The sequence below is a fragment of the Microtus pennsylvanicus genome, chromosome 4, assembly GCF_037038515.1.
Source record: "Microtus pennsylvanicus isolate mMicPen1 chromosome 4, mMicPen1.hap1, whole genome shotgun sequence".
Taxonomy (NCBI): Eukaryota; Metazoa; Chordata; class Mammalia; order Rodentia; family Cricetidae; genus Microtus; species Microtus pennsylvanicus.
The window spans coordinates 79,568,012-79,588,796 of NC_134582.1; positions in this window are offsets into that span (position 1 = coordinate 79,568,012).

Here is a 20,785-nt window from a genome sequence, read left to right on the forward strand (position 1 = left end):
GGGTGCTCACAACATCTCTGGCTTCCACAGACACTGCACATGTGGCACACATATATACTTGCAGATAAAACACAAAATATATAAATATAACAAGTGTTAGGTATGTCCTTGAGTCCCTTAACTCTCTGAAGGGCAGAGTCCATTCCCAGAGACTTAATCCTGGAAAGAACAAACCATGGACTGTCGACCCTCACAGAGTAGAAAGGTACACCGTCTCAAAGATCAGGTAGCTGGGAAACCACACACTGGAGCTCACTGCAGACTCAGTATGTGCACATGAGCTGTTGCCTTTTCCCCCTGACACTGGCACGGTCCATGTGACATCTCTTACTCTGAACCTGCCAGTCATGATGGAGCGGAACCACTTTGATCATGAAGCTATGGACTAATGAGTTCCCTTCCCGCGGGCTGAGAGTACAGGGAAGTGAGGGAAAGTTATGCTTCATAACTCTCTTCCCTAGAGCGAGGTGGGGCAGCTCCCAGTGAGCACAGGGGCTGGCTGCAGAGACCTTGTCCCTCCTGCCCCTCAGCTTGTTTGGTCCTCCCACAGCTGAATGGGCCGCCTTAATCACCCAGGGGTGGGTGCTATGGAGAAGGCTCAGCCATCACACCCAGCCCAGCGGGTGGTGGGTGCTATGGAGAAGGCTCAGCCATCGCACCCGGCCCAGCAGGTGGCACATTGACATGGCAGAGGGACTGTTTGCTTTCAGCCAGCTTGGGTCTGTGAGGGGTTTGCATGTGCAACTCAATGCTGTGTGCCAGTGGGTGGTATGAGGGAGGAGGGCAAAGCTCCAGGTGGCTGGAGCACCTAGGAGGGGTAGATGTGGGGGAAGGAGAGGTCTTGAGTACAGTTGGGTCACATGTGCAGCAGAGGCCACCTGAGGGAGGGTACTGCAGGTGGCAGCACAGCAAGGTGTCCTGTGGTGGAGAAGATGGTCAGGTGGAGTGGGGAGAGGATTGGGTGGGGAGGGACGTGGGAGTGTCAGGTCCTGGGTTGGTAGGGTACTGGGTGAGCAGGAAGAGATGGGGACCTGGGCTCAAATTTTTTCTGGAGGAATCTGGACAAGTTACTTCACCTTCATGATTTTGTTCTCTGTGCTGGCTATTATTATTATTGATTTTGATTTTTTGAGACAAGGTTTCCCTGTATATCCTTGGCTGTCCTGGAACTCTATCTGTAGACCAGGCTGGCCTCGAACTCAGAGATCTGCCAGCCTCTGTCTCCCTAGTGCTGGGATTAAAGGTGTGTGCCTCCAACACCCGGCTTGTGCTGTCTATATTTATGTCAACTTGGCATAAGTGATTTGGAATGAAGTAAACTTTATTGAGCAAATGTCTATATGATTGACCTGTGGGAAAACCTGTGTGGCATTTTCTTGGTTGGTGATTGATGGGGGCCCAACTGTACTTTTTATTCTGCTCTTTGGGGGCCCACCACTCAGTGCCCAGATAAATACACAGAGACTTATTCCTACTTATGAATGTCTAGCCTTAGCTTGGCTTATTTCTAGCCAGCTTTTCATAAATTAACCCATCTACCTTTTGCCTTTGGGCTTTTATCTTTCTCTATCCTATATACCTTTACTTTTTACTCCGTGGCTTGCAGTTTATTTAGGTGGCTGGCCCCTGATATCCTCCTCTCTTTTCTCAATCCTTGATTTTTTCTTCCCAGATTTCTCTTATTTATTCTCTGTCTGCCAGCCCCACCTATTCCTTCTCCTGCCTAGCTATTGACTGTTCAGCTCTTTATTAGGCCAATCAGGTGTTCTACACAGGCAAAGTAACACAGCCTCACAGCTAAACAAATGCAACATAAAAGAATGCAACACACTGGGTGGTGGCGCACGCCTTTAATCCCAGCACTCGGAGGCAGAGACAGGTGGATCTCTGTGAGTTTGAGGCCAGCCTGGTCTACAGAGCGAGTTTCAGGACAGGCTCTAAAGTTACATAGAGAAACCCTGTCTTGAAGAACCCAAAGGAAAAAAAATAAAGAATAGAATGCATCTTTATATCAGTAAACAAATATTCCACAGCATAAATGAATGTAATACCTCTTAAAATACAATTCTGCAACACAACTCATTGGGCGGTGCTACCCCTGAGCTGGTGGTTCTGGGTGTTTTATCAGGCCACCAAAGCAAACCAGAAAGCAGTCTTTGTCCATGGTCTCTGCGTGTCAGTTCCTGCCTCCAGGTTCCTGGGCTTCCCTCAGTGGGTTGTGACCCAGGGTATGTAAGCCAATTCAACCCTTTCCCCCACAAGTTGCTTTTGGTCATAGTCTTTATCACAGTGATAGGAGCCTAACTAAGACTATCCTTTAAATTTTTTTTATAGTGCTAGAGATCAAACCCAGAGCCTCTCACACACTGGACTGTGCTCTTCCACTGAACCTTAGAGTGTTAATATAGCAAAGTATCTGGGGTGGAGTATGTTGGCATTAAAATGCCTGGCATATTATAGATGTTTGTTAAAAAGCTCTTTTAGTTGTGCAGGTATAGCAATACAGGTATAGCATCATAGCAATGCAGGTATAACACATGCAGGTAAAGCATCATAACATGTGCAGGTATAGCATCATAGCACATGCAGGTATAGCATTATAGCAATACAGGTATAGCACATGCAGGTATAACATAGTACATGCAGGTATAGCATTATAGCAATGCAGGTATAGCTCATGCAGGTATAGCATCATAGCACGTGCAGGTATAGCATCATAGCAATGCAGGTATAGCTCATGCAGGTATAGCATCATAGCACATGCAGGTATAGCATTATAGCAGTACAGGTATAGCACATGCAGGTATAACATAGCACATGCAGGTATAGCATTATAGCAATGCAGGTATAGCTCATGCAGGTATAGCATCATAGCACGTGCAGGTATAGCATCATAGCAATGCAGGTATAGCTCATGCAGGTATAGCATCATAGCACGTGCAGGTATAGCATTATAGCAGTACAGGTATAGCACATGCAGGTATAACATAGCACATGCAGGTATAGCATTATAGCAATACAGGTATAGCACATGCAGATATAACATAGCACATGCAGGTATAGCATTATAGCAATGCAGGTATAGCTCATGCAGGTATAGCATCATAGCACGTGCAAGTATAACATCATAGCATGTGCAAGTATAGCACATGCTAGGCTGTGCTCATGCTGTGTAGACTTAGCTGCCGTAAGAAGAGCTTTTATTATGGCCTGGGCCCATCACCTAAACAAAGTCTAGTGTAGGCTTTAATAAGGATGGTGTGGAGTGGGAAGGGATTTGTAAATGGACATTTAGTGCTTCTCAGTATCTCTTCACACAGCCTTAACACTGCATTAGTTACTTTTTATTGCTGTGATAAAATGCCGTAACCAACTTACAGAAGATTTGGCCTATGGTTCCACAGGGAGAGAGCCCTGAATGGCTGGGGAAGGACGGCAGCAGGCAGCCAGAGCGGGCAGCTGAGCATTGCATTTTCAGTGACAAACACAGCAGAGAGTGTAGTGGATATGGGGCAAGGCTATAGACTCAAAGCCATCCCTAACAGTCCTTCCAGCCTTCTGAAGGTTCCTCAGCCTCCCAAACAGGACCACCAACTGGGGGCCACGCCTGTGGGGGCACTGTCATTGAATTCACCATAGACTTTATGTATTTATTTATATTTTTTAAAACAGTTTTTTTTCTCATTTTACATACCAATCCCAGTTCCCTCTCCCTCAGACTTTTTAAAAGAATAATATATTCAAAACTGTTTAGTTAGTAGTTAAGATTTACTTTTTGTTTTTAATGTTTGAAATTATTGCCAACTGGACCCATAGTGATTTAAAGACACCTAATATCTTCAGCTCTTGTAATGTAGGGAAAGAGGACCGAGTGAAAAAGTCACCCAGATAACAGTGCCCTAGTAACAGAATCGCCTGTGTATGCTTGGTCACCACGCCATCAGCAGCTGCCGTGCTGCGGTAAACACAGGCATCTTCCTACTCTGCTGTTAATGTCACTGGAGGGACACCAGGCAGGGAGTGGGGCAGATGGAGCAAGAGTCAGAACACCCTGTGATGCCCTGAGCAGGCAACTAGAACTTGGCCTCAACTTCACCCAGAATGGGGATTAGAGCCAACTTGAAAAGTGTTCTTCCTAGAATGAGATGCTGCAGGTGATACGGCCTGGGATGCTGTTTGGAGCAGTTTTTTCTGGAGTATCTGTGATGGGCGGCGTCATCTCCAGCCTGGCAGCTGCAGGGCTTGCTCAGCCTTAAACATTCTCACTGTCTTTGTTGCGGACGGCTAGAAAGTGTCTGAGTTCTCTCGGCTGGGCTCGTACGGGGGGGGGGGGGGGGGGAAGCGTGATAAAGCAGCCAGTGGTATCCATTAGGTAAGAGGTTAGGGTTGTGTCCAGGATCCAGGATCAGTACATTGCTTTGAAGCCCATGTTCCTTCCGCTGTGTTATGACTCTGCCTTGGACCACAAATCCAGCTTCAAGTAGATGAGCCCTAACAGTGGCATAGATAAAAAAGCTCGGGAACTGTAGGGGTTTTCCTGTCGACTTCGGGATTCATGTGGTTCTCTGCAGGGAAGATGCCAATGCGCTCACTGTGTATCCAGAGGAAAGTGAAGTTTGGCTTGGTGAGCTGAAGACAAAAGACAGGTGAAGGCCCGCGAGTCCATTCAGCCTCGATACCTATCCGGTGCCAACCCGAGCACTAAGGATTCAGATGTGAAGATCAATAGTCTCCATCTCAGGAGCTCCTGGGCTGGCACAGAAATGGTTATAATTCAGTGTGGTCATGGTTGTGATGGCTAATCTTGGTTGTCAACCTGACCCCATCTGTAATCCATTAAAACCCAAGCAGCTGGGCACACCTGTGAGGGGGTTTCTTGACTGGATTTGTTTGAGCTGGCAAGACCCACCCTAAGTATGAGTTACCTGTTCTGGTTGCAGCCACACATAAAAAGATATGGAAGATGGAAGCTCGCTCTTCCTTCCTTCCTTCCTTCCTTCCTTCCTTCCTTCCTTCCTTCCTTTTCCTTTTTTTTTTTAACATACAACTGTACATTTTGTGTTGTGTACTGTCTTGCTACACAGTGCCAACGATTGGTCCTCACATATCACAGCTCAGATTTGAGACTTATGCTCGTTATGAATTTTTATGGTACAGGCAAAGTTTTATGCTCTTAAATGAGATGATTTAATTATGGAGAACAAAGATTTCAATGTTTTCTAATATTTCTCAGCATGTAAGCATCATATTAGTCTATCTTTGAATTATATGTGTTAGAACATTTCATTTTAAAAATCGCTATTGACTTTCTCACTTATTTCATTAAAAATCAATAAATGAATTTTGACTTTGAATTAGAATAGAGTTTACAACAATTTCTAAATGTATTTTGGTCATTTTGTACTGAGTATGTGAAATGATGCTCTCAGTATTGACCATTTTAAATGAAAATATCAACTCTGTAAAAAATGGAAAATAGCCTACAATTTCAGCTAATATTTTATTCTTTATACAAAATAAACAGTGCAATGGTATGAAAATTCTCTTTAGTCTCTCTCTCTCTCTCTCTCTCTCTCTCTCTCTCTCTCTCTCTCTCTCTCGACAGGGTTTCTCTGTTTAGCCTTGGCTGTCCTAGAACTTGGCTCTTTAGAACAGGCTGTCCTTGAACTCACAGAGATGCACCTGTCTCTGCCTCCAAGTACTAGGATTAAAGGTGTGCACCACCACCACCTGGCCTTGCTTTAGTTTTTAATAAATGATAACATATGTATGCCAAAAAAATTTTTAAATAAATTTTTTGGGGTTTAGTGGGTTTGAGCTCTTCCAGAGGACCCAGGTTCAAATCCCAGCACCTACACGACAGCTCACAATTATCTATTCCTACAGTTCCAGGGATTCAATGCCATCTTCTGGCCTCCTCAGGCACCAGGCACAGGAATACACCAAAAAACGCCTCCCAACATTAAAAAAACGCTCTTAGCTGGGTGTCATGACTCACACCTTTAATCACAGTGTTTGGGAGGCAGAGGCAGGCCAGTCATCGCTACATAATAAATAAATACATACATAAATAAATTTGTTTTATTTTTAGTGTTTTATATTTGTATTCCTATTTTATATAGTTTATGCCCATTGTGGTAGTTTGAATGTAATTGGCCCCCATAATCTCATAGGGAGTGGCACTATTAGGAGGTGTGGCTTTGTTGGAATGGGTATGGCCTTGTTGGAAGAAGTGTGTCACTGTGGGGGCGGGCTTTGAGGTTTCCTGTGCTCAGGATACCACTCAGTGTCAGTCCACTTCCTGTTGCCTGCAAGCTGTAGGACACTCAGCTGTTCCTCCAATACCACACCTGCTTGCATGCTGCCATGCTCCCCATCATGATGATAATGGACTGAACCTCTGAAACTGTGAGCCATTCCAATTAAACGTTTGCTTTATAAGAGTTGCCGTGGTCATGGTGCCTCTTCACAGGGATAGAAACCATAAGACACCCATGGTCCTATAACATTTTTCTGGCCCTAACAGTAAGAAGCCCCTGTGTAATACATCCTGTTCCTGGACTACCTGTTCATCTGCAGACTCTGGGCGCTCCCTATGTGGCTCACAGCAAGGGAGGTCCGGAATGAGATTTGTGCATTGGGGCTCTGTGAGCCCTATCGGTGTCTGGACATCCTCAGGCGTGCAACCCTGACTCGACTTGTAATTCGTTGTAATCATTTTGGCTTATTTGGCTTGAAAGCACCTGGGCTGCAATGCCACATGGCGTCAGGATTTTGTTTTGCAAACTCCAACATCCCTAAGTAGGGGCTTTTCCACCCGTGAGGTGTGAATGTTCTCCTATGTGTTCAACCCTGGGGCTCTCACACAACACCGAAGGCACCCCCTCTGTTAGACTCTCTGCTCCAGCCCAGCTTCTCTCTGGCAGAAGGGGAGGAGGGGTGACGGAGAAGCACTTTTGGCTGGCTGTGAAGGGGCCAGTGGTTGAGCTAAGGGGTCAGCTTGAGTGCCTTGCTGGTCTTTAAGCAGTCGGAAGTTCTGTGTTAGAAAGACCACCTGGGGTAGTGCAGAGACTCGCAGATCAGAAGGAAGAAATGCTGGAGGCTGCTGCAGAGCGTGCAGCTCAGAGAAGCTGCTGAAGAGGCTTAGGCCCCGCTGTTAGGTCTGGCCCCGGAGTTTTACAGTGGAACTTAAAAAGGAAATGTTTACTTCAGCTGAGGGAGGGAGAGGAAGGAGGAGAAGGGACTGAAGGAAACAGGGGATGGAGATGGAAATATCCTCTTTAAGGGCCTGCCCCAGTGAACTACTTCTTCTGACTAGGCTCTGCCTCCTAATTTTTACCGCTGTCTAATCTCACCATCAGCTAGTAACCGAGTCTCCAAGTTTAAATCCCCAGCACTGTCCAGGAAACGTTGCTGCTGCTGTGCAAGGACACAGCTCCAGCATGAAGACAAATTACACTGCAGGTCTTCCACACATATGCAGCCTTGGCCTTCTCCCTAACCTTTGGGAGCCTCAGGTTCCTCCTCTGTAAACAAGATTCTACCTAGTTTCAAAGAAAGTTGTAAGAATTCTGGGTTGCTTGTGACTCCTGAGCAGGTCCTGCAGGCAAGCGTCCAGCAGCAGGAGGCTGTTTGTTATCTTATTGGTACTCCTGGGGAGGCTGTAGCAGAGTCCAAGGAGAAAGGGACCTAGGCTAGAGGCTGAAGGAGAACAGGGGATGTGGTTTTCAGGTTCAAAGCTCAGGGATCCTCCCTCGGGTCTGTTGGGTCCCCGTGTGACCGCTAGAGGGCAGCAGAGGCAAGGCGGAAACTGCTCCAGGGTGCAGTGGGGCTGTCTATGCTTTCAGCCTTTATTCCCTGTTGTGGAGCTTTGTCTGGACTGTGCACCTGCCTCGGATAGCCCAGCCTTTTTCCCCCGCTGTGCACGTACTGTTGCTTTTGGAAAACACTCAGAGTTCCCGCTTGCCTTACGCCAGGGGTCAGTAGCAGGTGAAGTGTGCGTTTTAATTTTGGAAGACAGGCTGTATGGAAAGCGGGCCTGCTCCCTGCAGCTCTGCCAACTACTTGCGGTCTGCTCCATCTTGCACCCTCCCTGCTTCCCAGCTCTTCCCTGCACTCTTTGATCTTGTGTGTAGCGTATTAAAGTAAGCCACTGATCCTTAATCCATTTTGAAGGCTGCCCTGGAGCAGCGTTTCTAGGGGCCCACTCAACAACTGACTGGAACATTTCAGAGATGGTTTTCCTTCCAAGGTCATGAAGTGTGAGGAGGGGAAGAAAGACTACAGAAGTACCTTCATAGGTTTTGGAGCTACAGCTCATGCCAAGCACAGTATATTGATTTATCCTGTAACATCCACAAGAAGTGCCCGGGCAGATAGTTCTGTGGGTAAAGTGCTTGCCATGCAATAGCAAAGACTCCGGTTTGTTCGGTTTGTTCCCCAGAATATGTGGAAAAAAGCTCAGCGTGGTTGTATTTAGTGCCCTGGAGGCAGAGACAGGTGGACCCCCTGGGTTCACTGACCAGCCAACCAAATCTGCATACTTGAGGCCATTAAGAGGGACCCTTTCTCCAGGCCATGATGGAGCAAGCCTGACAGATCTCTGTGAGTTCCAGGCCAGCCTGGTCTAAGGAGCACAGGTTCCAGAGCTACAGAAAAACCCTGTCTAAGAGAGGGCAACTTGTCTGGAAAAACAACGTGGATAGGACCCAAGGAACCACACCGGGGTTGACCTCCAGACCCCATATCTGTAGACAGCCTCACATAGAGATGCGCACCCCTCTGCAAGGTGCTCTGAAAACCCCGTCTGTGAGTTTTACATATTATCTCTTCCAGCCCCAAAGAAAGTGGGGCTTGAGGGATTGTATTAGTTAATTTTTTTATGGCTGAACCCAAATGCACAGAAAAAAAAAGAGAGAGAAAAGCATAACTTAGAGACGTCTTATTGGGTTTATCTTTAGCTCATGGCTTGTGGGTGCAGCCCATGGATGCACCGGCGTGGATGGCGGCCAGAGAATGTGGCAGCTGGTCACAGTGCCCACAGACAAGAAGTGGAGGGTGTTGAGTGCCGGTGTTCATCTGGCCTTCTCCCTTTCCCTCTTTAGTCGGGCTGTGACTCCCCCGCCCAGCCCACAGGATGGTGCCCCCACATTAAAAGTACATTAAATTTTTTTCCAAGAATTTCTTTTATATATATATATATATATATATATATATATATATATATATATATATATTATATTATTTTTTATTTTATGTGCATTGGTGTTTTGCCTGCATGAGGGTGTCAGGGCCCCTGGAATTGGAGTTACAGACAGCTGTGAGCCGCCATGTGAGTGCTGGGAATTGAACCTGATTTCTCTAAAAGAGCAGTCAGTGCCCTTAACCACTGAGTCAGCCCTGAGCTCCTTAAAGGTACAGCGTACTTTCTCAGTTACCCCTCACACAGGTACCCAGAGAGTCTCCTTGGTGATTGTAAATGAAGTCAAGTTGACAGTCAAGACTAATAGGAAGCTTTAGTAAGATGCATAGGGCCCAAAGATGGTCCAAGCAGGTATTCCAACCAGCGTGCCTGACTCCAAAGTTTCAGCTTTTTCTTTTTTAAAGTATTGGGACTCGTCCATTTCACTTCTATTGAGACTCTTCCCAGAGCGAGTAAATGGACACTAACTGTTAGGAAGGAGAAAACCAGGGCTATCGCCAAACATACCTCCCACTTCTTGGGAACTCTGGGTCCCACAGTGTGGGTGGGTGTCACTTAAAAGCATGGATCCAACATTGGATTGCTTGGGTTTGACATTGACCCTGAGTCACCCACCAGAGACACCCCTACCTCACTTCTCTCTGAGGTGTTTTTATTTGTTTTTTGTTTTTACCGGTTTAACAGAGAAGACCCAATTTGAATGTGGGTGGGGCCATCTTGTGGACTGGGATCACCCTGACTGAAAAGGGAGAGGCCAGATGAGAGCCAGCACTTATTTCCCTCTGCTTCTTGTCCATGGCTGAACTGTGACCAGCTTCCTCATAGGCCAGCCATCATGGCTGTACAGCCGTCTCCATCAGGGTAGTAGACCTTTGATTCTGAGCTTTTGTTCCTCTGTAGGGAGGAACCAGGCACTTGACACACAAGGGATCTCCCTTCGGACTCTGTCCTCAGGACTCAGTGCTGTTTCAGTTCGGCATTCCACATCTGTGTCAAATTTGAGGGCAGTTTGTAGGAGGAAAGAGTACTTTGGCTCATGGCTTCAGAGGTTTCTGTCCATGGTCATGCTGAGTCTATTTCTGGGCCTGAGGTGACACAGAACAACATGGCAGAGGTCGAGGACTGAGTTGTCCACCTCCTGGTGACGAGCGATGGCCCTACAACTCAGTATAACCTTCAAACACTTGCCCCAGTGACCGGATCCTGACCCGGCTCTGCCTCCTATTCCACCTTTCCACCATCTCCCACCATACCCCCAGCTGGGGACCAAGCTGTCAAAACATGAGCCTATGGGAATATTTCCAAACCATAACAGCTGAAGCCAAACATGGGTGCTGATCAGTGTTCATGGAAGTCCTGTGTATGTCGATGGTTAGGTTTTGTCAACTTGATGCCAGCCTAGACATACCTGGCAGAGGGAATGCCAGTCGAGGAAATCCCCTCATAAGGTTGGCCTGTGGACAAATCTGTGGGGCATTTTCTTGATTAATGATTGAACTGGGAGGACCCGGCCCACTGTGGGTGGTGCTCTCTGGATTGGGACTCAGTTCTACTGTTTATCACCTGGGACTTTTCGCCTACCATCCGAGTCTCAGTGTCGCAGTTGCAAGGTGAGAATGATCACTCCCGTTGCCAGCTTAAGGCAGCATGAAAACACTTCGCAGAGGGCCTGATCTCTGGGAGGCATCACTGTCATTTGTTGTGGCACAAACCCCAACATCTCTGAATCATTGTATGATCAGCAGCTACCAACAGACACGGCAGCCATCATAGGCAGACGTCAGTGGTGCTTGGTTCAGAACCTAAGCCTGCCCTTATCAGTTCCATCATTTTTCTTCTTTGAAATGAAGATTGTCACTCCTACCTCACAGTGCTGTTAGGAGAAGGTGATGAGGTGATGTCTATCTGGGACCTGCATGTGTGCCCCATAGCCCTTGCTGGGCATATCCGGACTCCAGACAGTAACTAGTAATGGATGGGTTTTAGCGCAGTATCTAGTCCTGAGCACAACAGAAGTCCAGGTACCAATATATCAGGGCAGAAACATGCTCTGGGAACAAAACCCAGCCTTTCTGGATAAAGGACACACTTGCCCAGCAATGGTGGGCCTCCGGGGCTTTGATCCTGCGCTCCTTCCCTTTTCCGTGGGGTGGACAGCCCTGTAGTATGTGTCAGTGTTCGGTCCCCTCGGGCTCTGTCATCAGCTTGTCTTTTATTGCCACCACAAGGCTTCTCGCCAGCCAGTCATCTGGAATGTGCTAATTCTTCTCTGTTGCTGGCAGAGATCTGGGATCAGCTCTGTACTAGGACAAATTGTAAGTACGCATACATTGCTCAGTGTGGCCCTTCTTCTCGCCACGTTGTCCTAGGATTGGACAGCTTCAAACTGGTGAACCAGAGTGATTGGGGGAAAACTACACAATTCAGATGGTTCATTTTATACAGAGGAAATTAGAAATGCTTGTTTACACTGCCAGGGCCTTGCAGGAAACCTGAGAACAGAGATCAGGTCTTCTTAGTCTGAAAGCCTTACTGTCGCCTGGGGTTTTCATCATTCATTCACTCCACCATCTGCTAGTACAAGCTCAGGCTTCATGTGGGGCGTCACGGAAACAGTTGAAGAGATTATCTCTGTTCTTCAAGTTTTAGAAACTCCCTCTTCCTCCCTTTCCCCTCCCTCCCTCCTTCCCTTTCCCTCCCCTCCATCCTTCTGGGTCCTTTCCTCTCTCCCTCAACACCTTCCTTCTTCTCTCCATCCACCCACTCATTCCCCCACGAACCACCAGTGTCTTTTCAGTCATCTGTTGACCTCACGGTGCACGATCTGCTCCTATTTCCGTCTGTCTACTTCTTCTTCTGTCTCTCCATTAGTACATGTATTTATTGTGTTAGCCAATCATCCAGCTATCATTGTATCTCCAGCCCCAAGTCCTCCCTGGACTGGGGAGACAAGCACATTAAATAACAACCTTTTCTCTTAGGCGTTCACCTTTCACGGGGGGATTTGTAGAGAAAACTGTATTTAAGGATGTGTATGTAGATGGGGCTCTTTATACAAGAAGGGGACCTGAGAAGGCTTATTCAACCAGGTGAAAAGAGTCGCTTCTTGGGTGGGAATTCCCAACGGTAATGACCAGAAAGAAACTTCTAGGTTGAGGGAACAATGGGAAAGGCAGAGCATCTGGTGGACTGGGAGGGGGAGGAATTTAATGTCATCTGATGACTTAGGGAGTGACCTATCTGGTTAATAGTTGAGAAACATTGTCAAAGGAGGACTTGGGAGCCCAGACTTGGAGCCAGAATGCTGCCCTGTGGGTATCTGGGAACCACTGCAGGGCTCTCAGCAGGCTGGGACATAGGTCAGTGAGCATTTAGAAGGATTGCTCCTGGTGGTAGGATGGGAGAGAACCTGGGAGTAGTAGGAGTATTTAAAGCCTGCTCTAATAGCCCCGGGGAGAATTGACATCACCACATCTTCGCTGTAGAGCTGGGGCCTGGAGGTGGGGTTTTAGAAACTGTGGAGAGAAAGTCAACAGACCTTGAAATGCGACAGACAGGCAGTGCCCTTGGCTTAGAGACCACAGGAGGAAAGGGTTTTTATGGGTGGGAACAATGAACATACTTGGCTTTAGGTACCTGTGGATGCAATGAGGTGGGAACTAGGAGGCAGTTGGTTATAAGACTCGAAGCTTCTGCAGCATGGGGGCGGTGTCTGTGAAGATGCTGAGGTGGAACAGAGAGGATCATGGGACCCAGAACGGTAGCAGGCGTGGAGGCTGGAGTCTAGAGTCTCTGGGGAGAGCCCTGGTGAGCCATGGTCAGTCTAGAGAAAGGAGTAGAAGGAGGTGTAAAACAGTAAGGGCTTTGATGATTGTACCATAGTTATGTCTGTTGTTGATATTAGAGGGCTGGGTGAAGAGTATTTGTATTATTCAGTAGTTATGTCTGTTGTTGATATTAGAGGGCTGGGTGAAGAGTATTTGTATTATTCAGAGTTCTGGAAAGGAGCACAGCTGATGGGATGAATATAGAAAGATGGATACTTTTTCTTTTCTTTTTGTTTTTTTGAGACAAAGTTTCTCAGTGTAGCCTTGGCTGTCTGGAACTCACTCTGTAGACCTGACTGGCCTTTGAACTCACCAGGATCCTCCTGTCTCTGCCTCCCCAGGGCTGGGAATAAAGGCTTGAGCTACCACCACCTACTGGGTATTTTTCTTAACCCATAAACACTTCAACTAAAGCAATATTGTTCTGTTATGTAGCTATTTCCTAAGGTTGAAACATTGTCTGGCAGGGAGACCTGTTGAGATCAGAAAGTAAACAATTCAGGGCTGGAGAGATGGCTCAGAGGTTAAGAGCACTGACTGCTCTTTCAGAGGTCCTGAGTTCAAGTCCCAGCACCGTGGTTGCCCATCTGTAATGAGATCTGGTGCCCTCTTCTGGCCTGCAGGCATACATGGAGGCTGGACACTGTGTATACAATAAAACACTGTGTGTATAATAAATAATAAAGAAAAAGTCATTAGAAAGTAAACAATTCAAAAGTCTCTGAAACTTACCAGATGCACAAGGTCCCTGCTTCCCAAGGTTATATTAGCAGTCAGGACTGCTGAGGAGAGGGAGACCGTGACCGGTTGAGCTTCTTGCACATCATACAGAGGGCTCTAGAGGTGCAGCTTTAATGACTATCATCCATGCTGGGTTGAACTTTCAGTGATGCCACAGCCTCTGAATTACCTATGTTCGTGTAAGCAACCTCAGTAAACTTACTGGTTTCCAGGGTGGATTTCAGTGCCGGTGTTACCCGGTCTGTTGTTATTTTCCTCTCTGAGGTGAGACGATGTTTGTTTACTTCATTCTGAGCATAAATGACACCTACAGAGGCAGACAGAACGACAACAAGAAAAGGGTTGGGAAGGAGCGGTCGTATGGCTCCTACAGTAGGATCTGAGACTTGCAACTGACGTTAATCTGAGTGAGGGAGGCCACAAGGGAAATCCGTGAAGTATGGGGGAGAGCACCTCCTTGCAATGGCAGTCACATGATCCTTGGGATGGGTGACAGGACATGCCACTAAGTCTGAGACATCCGAGAACGAGGCACAGGTATGGCAGAATCCCAGGGTGCCCATCTTCCTTTACTTGATATAAGTGGCATGCTGCTACCTCCATGAGTGGCATCTACCTCTCGAATGCAGGGAGGCCCCGCCAACATGTGCTATACATTAAAGAATGTGTTAAAGTCTCCAAAACACACACACAGGAGACAGGCTGTAAGCAGGCTGAGGTATCAGGTGTACAAGCCCTGCTTTGGGCAGGCGGGCATGCAGCTGAGGCTCAGCCGTCTTCCCAGAGAGAGCCTGGTTGTATAGAGGAGAAATCACAGTCGGGGAAAGGACACACAACAGCCTCAATGCTTGCTTCTAATGGAAAAGGAAATGAAAGAAAAAAGGAGGATGAGGTAGAAGGGTTGGCTTGACTCTTATGACTTGGGACCATAAAGGCAAAGAGAACGTAAATCAGATTAATCTTAAGAGCTGGAATCTATGGGAGGAGTCGGACAGCAAGGAAAAAGGAAGCAAGCTAAAAGTTGTAGAAGATACAGGAAAAGGGAAGCACTTTCCCATTAGTAGAGAGAAAAGGAAAATCCACAATCCAATACACACACGGAGATCCTAAACATTGCCTGATGCAAGAGCCAGGGAGTGCTCTGTCTCACCATAGCTTAAGTTGAGAAAGTCTTTAAACAATAACGAAAGATACTGTCACAGCCTGGCTCAGAAGGCTGTGGGCCATGGGAGCGGATGAGGTCACTCTGAGTGCTGGGCAGTACAGGAACAGCAGCGTAACCACTCAGCCCTCTTTGAGATGAAGACTACAGCACTAAAGCAATAGGAAGAAAATTAATCTTTGATGGATTGACCCGTAAGAGCCATTAGGGATCCTTGGTTATCACCTGCTGAGGTCCCTGTGAATATCAGGGGTGGGAAGACAATAAAGGAAGGACAGTTGGTACTGAGAGCCTTGGATCTGAGAGAGGAGGTGCTTGATACTCAGTTTACAGGAGAATTGAAACAGAGCCTAATTCAGCAGAGACCTCAGGAATGGTTTATTTAAGGCTTTGGTGACTTTGCTGACCCCGGTGGTATGCTATTGTCTTTACGAGCTCAGAGAAACTCCAATAGAGCTGAATGGCTTCGATCTAAAAGTATGCAGGGTTCATAAAGTGTAAAGACAATCGAAGGGCCACAATAAAAATGAAACGGAGAGGCTGGCCTGTCCAAGTGTTCCAAACGTGGGAGGTCTGAATGGAGCTGGATTATCTCGAGAAGAAATTCAGCAGAAAGCCAAGTGCTGTGCTACTGACTTCCCGGAAGCTTTTAAACCCTGAGCAACAGTTTATATAAGGAAAGAGTAAACCAGTTCTAGGGATGGACAATTATCTCCCCCAGAGACTGTGGTGTAAAATATATGGGGGCGGGGAGAGACTGTTCGCCCTGGCCGGAGACTGTTCGCCCTGGCCGGGGCCCTTTCGGCAGCCAGGTGTGGCTGATGGAAAGGCTGCCAGAACAAAGGAGCCAGCTCCAGCGGTAGGTGTGGAAGGCCCAGGCCAGCCCTTGGGCCTGAGCCGGATCAAACAGTACAAGCTGGCCCTGCTGACACTGTTAGAGCAAAGGGGCGCACAGCAGCCCTGTGGCAAGGGCAGCTCGCGGGATGAGGAGGGCAGGCAGCTCAAGGAAAATGTCAGTAGATTATAGCGTAGACAGAGCGGAGCCTGGCAACATGCCCCCATACCCAACACTGCTCTTTTGGTGAAAGAATTGGCAAAAGTGGTGTGAATGTTTCATGCTTTGTTGGGTCTCTCTAGTGTTTGCTTTTTGGTATCCCCTTAGTTGAAGACCAGTTGGTACTTACTTGGAATGGAAGATTGTGCCCTTCAGAGATTCTGCCCACTCTCTGTAAAAAAAAAAAAAAAAAAAAAAAAAAGCCTTATTACATAACAGTAACCTTTGAATGTCTTACAGATTTATATAAATTTTTTAAAAGGCAGTTTAAAAATCCAGTACAATTTTAAAAAAGGTTATCCCACATGTTTGGGGGGAGAGACACTCTCAAAAGCCTTAAGTCTGTCAAATAAAAAAAAAATCCCAATGCCAGAGACAGGCTGCCTCCCTATGAGAGGTTGGCTGGAGAGGCCCCAGAAGCCCGATAAGGGGTTGTTGTCAATGCTTTGGTTACATGCTAGAACTAGAGAATAAAACCTTCTTGCTCCAGTTGTTGTAATACATTGGTTACAAGATACAGAAACCAGGGTGGGACTGAACTGAGGCTCTCTCCCTACTGCTGGCTTTCCTCATGCTGAAGCTACTTCGCAGGGTGTGGGTGGAGAATTTCCAGCACTCCTGCTTGGCTGTGGCCCCTGTGTAGAACACTATCAAATGCCAACCAAGACGTGACTCTATCTGCAGCAATGACGTAGACGGTTTTCGATTCAACCAGCAGCTTTCTGTTTGAATTTAAAGTCCGCTCCATAGACTGGGAGCTCAGTTCTAGTACTATAAGCCAGGGGGACCAACCTAGGTCTGGGGAAGCCATAGCCCCCAGGAGGGAAACAATTATCATGCTTTATTAGATGGGCATCATGTGCCTGCCTGTCAAACTGCCTCCTAAGAATTTGCCCCTCTGTCCATCGATCACTGTTGTCAGCTGGTTGTGGAAGGAAACTTCCTTTACAAGTGATGGTGTACCCTAGAGATGCACGATTGCTTCAGAAATACTTTGGAGTAAATCTATGAAGGAAGCGAAAGACCTCTACACTGAACCCTTTACAACACTCAAGATATTGAAGAAGACACTAGAAGTTGGAAAGGCCTCTCATACTCATAGTTTGGGAGAATTAATGTTGTGAAAATGGCCAACTTACTGAAATGATCTATACACCCAGTACAATCGTCATCAAAATTCCAATAAGATTTCATGTAGAAATTAAAAAAAAACCCTAAAATTCATATGGAAGCATGAACCATCCCGGGTAGCAAAAGCAATGCTGAGCAAAAGGAATGATGCTGGAGTTAGTGAACAGATACGAAGCCAGACAAATAGATCAACTGACAAGAAGGCCTAATACAAGCCACACAGCTACAGCCAGCTGAGTTTTGACAAAGACAACAACCACCACAACCATTTGAGAAGACAGCCTCTCCAACAGGGAAATATGGACGCCGAGTATCTACACCTGGCAGTATGCAGCGGAGACCTCCATCTACACAAAAGGCAACTCCAAGTGGATTGAAGACCTCAAGGTTAATACATGTAGTGGTCAGAGGAAAATACACAGATTGAAGTAGAGACAGCGCGGAAGCAGGTGACCTCCCTGACCACTGCTTCTTTTTCAGACAGGGCAGCACTTGGTCTGTACCTAGGTCTCACAACCTGATCTGCTACACACAGCCCTCCTCCCTCAGCTTCCCAAGTGCCGAGATTAAAGATACACGTAACCATGCCTGGCACTCTTTCATATACATGTTCTGGAGTTTTACAAAAGCTCCAAAGGACCAGGAGGAAAATCTTACACAGTCACTGACATGGTTCTGGTTTTTTTTTTTTGTGCTTTCTGCTCCTTTGTGTAGTTCTGGATTTCTACGTAAGTATGGTTTTCCTTTACCTGAAGGGCTTCTGTTACCACTTAAAAATATTAATTAGCCAGGCAGTGGTGGTACATGCCTTTAATCCCAGCACTTGGGAGGCAGAGGCAGGTGGATCTCTGTGAGTTCGAGGCTAACCTGGTCTATAAGAGCTGATTCCAGAACAGGCTCCAAAAGCTACAGAGAAACCCTGTCCCATAAAACATATATATGTATGTATACACACACACATGTGTGAGTATATATATACATACACACACATATATTTAATGGGTGTGGGTGTTTTGCCTATATGTGTATCAGTGTACAGAGTCCAGGATAGGACACCAGATCTCCTGAGACTGGAGCTACGGATGATTGTAAGCTGCCATGCGGGTGCTGGGAACCGAACCCAGGCCCTCTATAAGAGCAGCCAATGCTCTTCACCACTGAACGGTCTCCAGCCCTTTGCTAACGTTTCCTAGGCCCCCGTGGGTTTGACGGTCACTGCATTCTTCAGCGCTTGAACATCTTCTCTTTGACTGTAAAAACATCCTCACCATGTAAAAGATTTCCACACTGGCGGTTGTTTGACGGGTCCGTTCCACCATCTTCTCCACCGTGTTATTTCCGACATGATGTCTATGCTATTGAAGCTCGCAGGGCCAGGTGCCCTTTTTCTTTGACTGCCTTTAAGGTATTCACATTTTATCGTCTTTAGAAAATTTTTTATTGTTTCTTTGAATATTAGCGCTCATCTCCTTGACTTGGGTTGTGTACACAGCAGACTGCCTGTGCCTTGTCTACAAATCTGTGGTGCACGTGGCACTCACTACTTTTTATAAACGCCTCCGTATAGTTTTTAGCTTCAGAAGTCCTTTTTTCCCCTGTTTTTCATTTTTAGCTCAGATAGCTGCCTAACTCTTTGACTATATAGATTATAGTCATCCTAGCTGTTTTAATGCCCTCATTTACTAACTCTGGCATCTGTGTCAGTTTTCAGTTCCAATTCGTGGCTTATACTCCTTCTTGCGGTTTATTCTTACTCTTTGTATTTCTTGATAGTCTTTGGTTGGATAGCAGATGGGACACATCTTGTTACTGTTGGAAATGTCTGTGTTCCTGTTAATCCCTGCTCTGGAATGAAGTCAAGTTATTTGGAAACAGTTTGATCTTGTTGAGTCCCGCTTCTGTGATTTGTTGGGGGCAGTGTTTTGTCTCTGGGGAATGATTCCCTATAACTCAAGAAAGACCCTCGGGGTGCTCCGTTTGATGCGCCATGAAGTTCTAGCCTCTACTGTCTGACTGGCGGCACCAAGTCCTGTATCTATCCCTGTGAAAATGTCAGAGAGCAATTCCTTCAGCTTTCTCAGACCCAGTCCTCTCCCTGTCTGCACCAGCTCATCTGGCCTGCTTGCTGTGCTGGGAAGCCTTCTGTTGTCTGTTCTCTAACGTGGGGATCCTCGCTGTCTGGGTCTGGCTCCTTGACTTCTGGTATCTGCTGGGATCTGCTTCAGCTCCCCCTTTCTGGGCCGTGGCCTGGAATCTCTCTCAATATTGTTGGGGTAGCCACAGATTTCATCTTGTTTATTTCACGTTTCTCAGAGACCACTGCCCTCTGTAGCCTCATGGTCAGTGTCTTAGAAACTGCTGTTTCATGCCTCTTAACAGCTTCTTTGGTGTTTTTAATGAGTAGATACGCAAACAAAAAGATCCGCTGATTCCTGTTTCTAAGGGTTAATGAAGCCATCTTATAGTAAGAACAAACTACGAGCTCATTCTTGTTTACGATTAAACCCCTGTTTCTCAAGGATTAGGCGATGCCCTTGAAACCCTACTGTTGCTTCAAAAGGTAGTTATGGCTACCTTGTTATGACCACCTTGCTATGTTCTGCTTCTATAACCGCATCCATTTTGCCCACCAAATCCCCTATTTGGAAAACCCTTTCCCCTGAGCTATAAAAACCTTATCTTCCCCGTGTCCAATGCTGACTTCTTCAACCCCACCTTAGGGAGAGTCAGCCCATGCACAGAAATAAAAAAGCTTGCTTCGATTAATTGACTGTTTTTTATTAATTTGGCCATGATGATTTGGGTTAGTGGTCTTTCTCCTTGAATATTTGGGATTAATGCATTATGTCCTGGCCTTCGTTCCTGGGTCAGGGTAGCATTTTCATTTTTTTTTTTTTCGAGACAGGGTTTCTCTGTGGTTTTGAAGCTGGAACTAGCTCTTGTAGACCAGGCTGGTCTCGAACTCACAGAGATCCGCCTGCCTCTGCCTCCTGAGTGCTGGGATTAAAGGCGTGCGCCACCACCGCCCAGCCAGGGTAGCATTTTCTACATAATTAAACAAAGGATTAGGAAATAATCCAGTGAAGAAAGAATTTTTGGCATTATTGTAGAGATGTAAAATCAGATGAGGTAAAGTTTAGCTATCAGTACTCAGCAGAGTGCAGATTCGAAAACAGACCCATTGACCCAGTCTTTGTAGTAGAATGTAGTTATAATGAATGCCACTTTAAATAAGGGAAATCACTTGCTAGACATTTAACCTTGTCTCTAATTAGCAGGAATTTAGGGCTGAGTCTCAAATTCACTTTTTATTACCTTTGTAGTCTTGGATGAGGGCCCTGTCTCCCCAGTCTCCTCCTTTTCACCTTTGTTCTCCTGGGGACCTACTTGTTCACACTATAATGGGGGAATGGTAACACCTCCATCACAGAGGTCCCTCCTGGGCAGAAGACCGTGGTGCTTGCAGAGGGGGCTCCAGGCAGTATTTGGTAATATAAACAGGGGCCTCTCTCCCAGGTCTACTGATTCCAGACTACATGGAACATGTGGGCAGAGGAGCAGGTAAGAATAGGACCTGTGGAGATTGTGGGAGCTGGGGGTGATGTTGAAGGTCTCAGGGAAATAAGAACAGGGCTCGTGTGTAATTCTGGCTCTTCCGAGATGCGGGA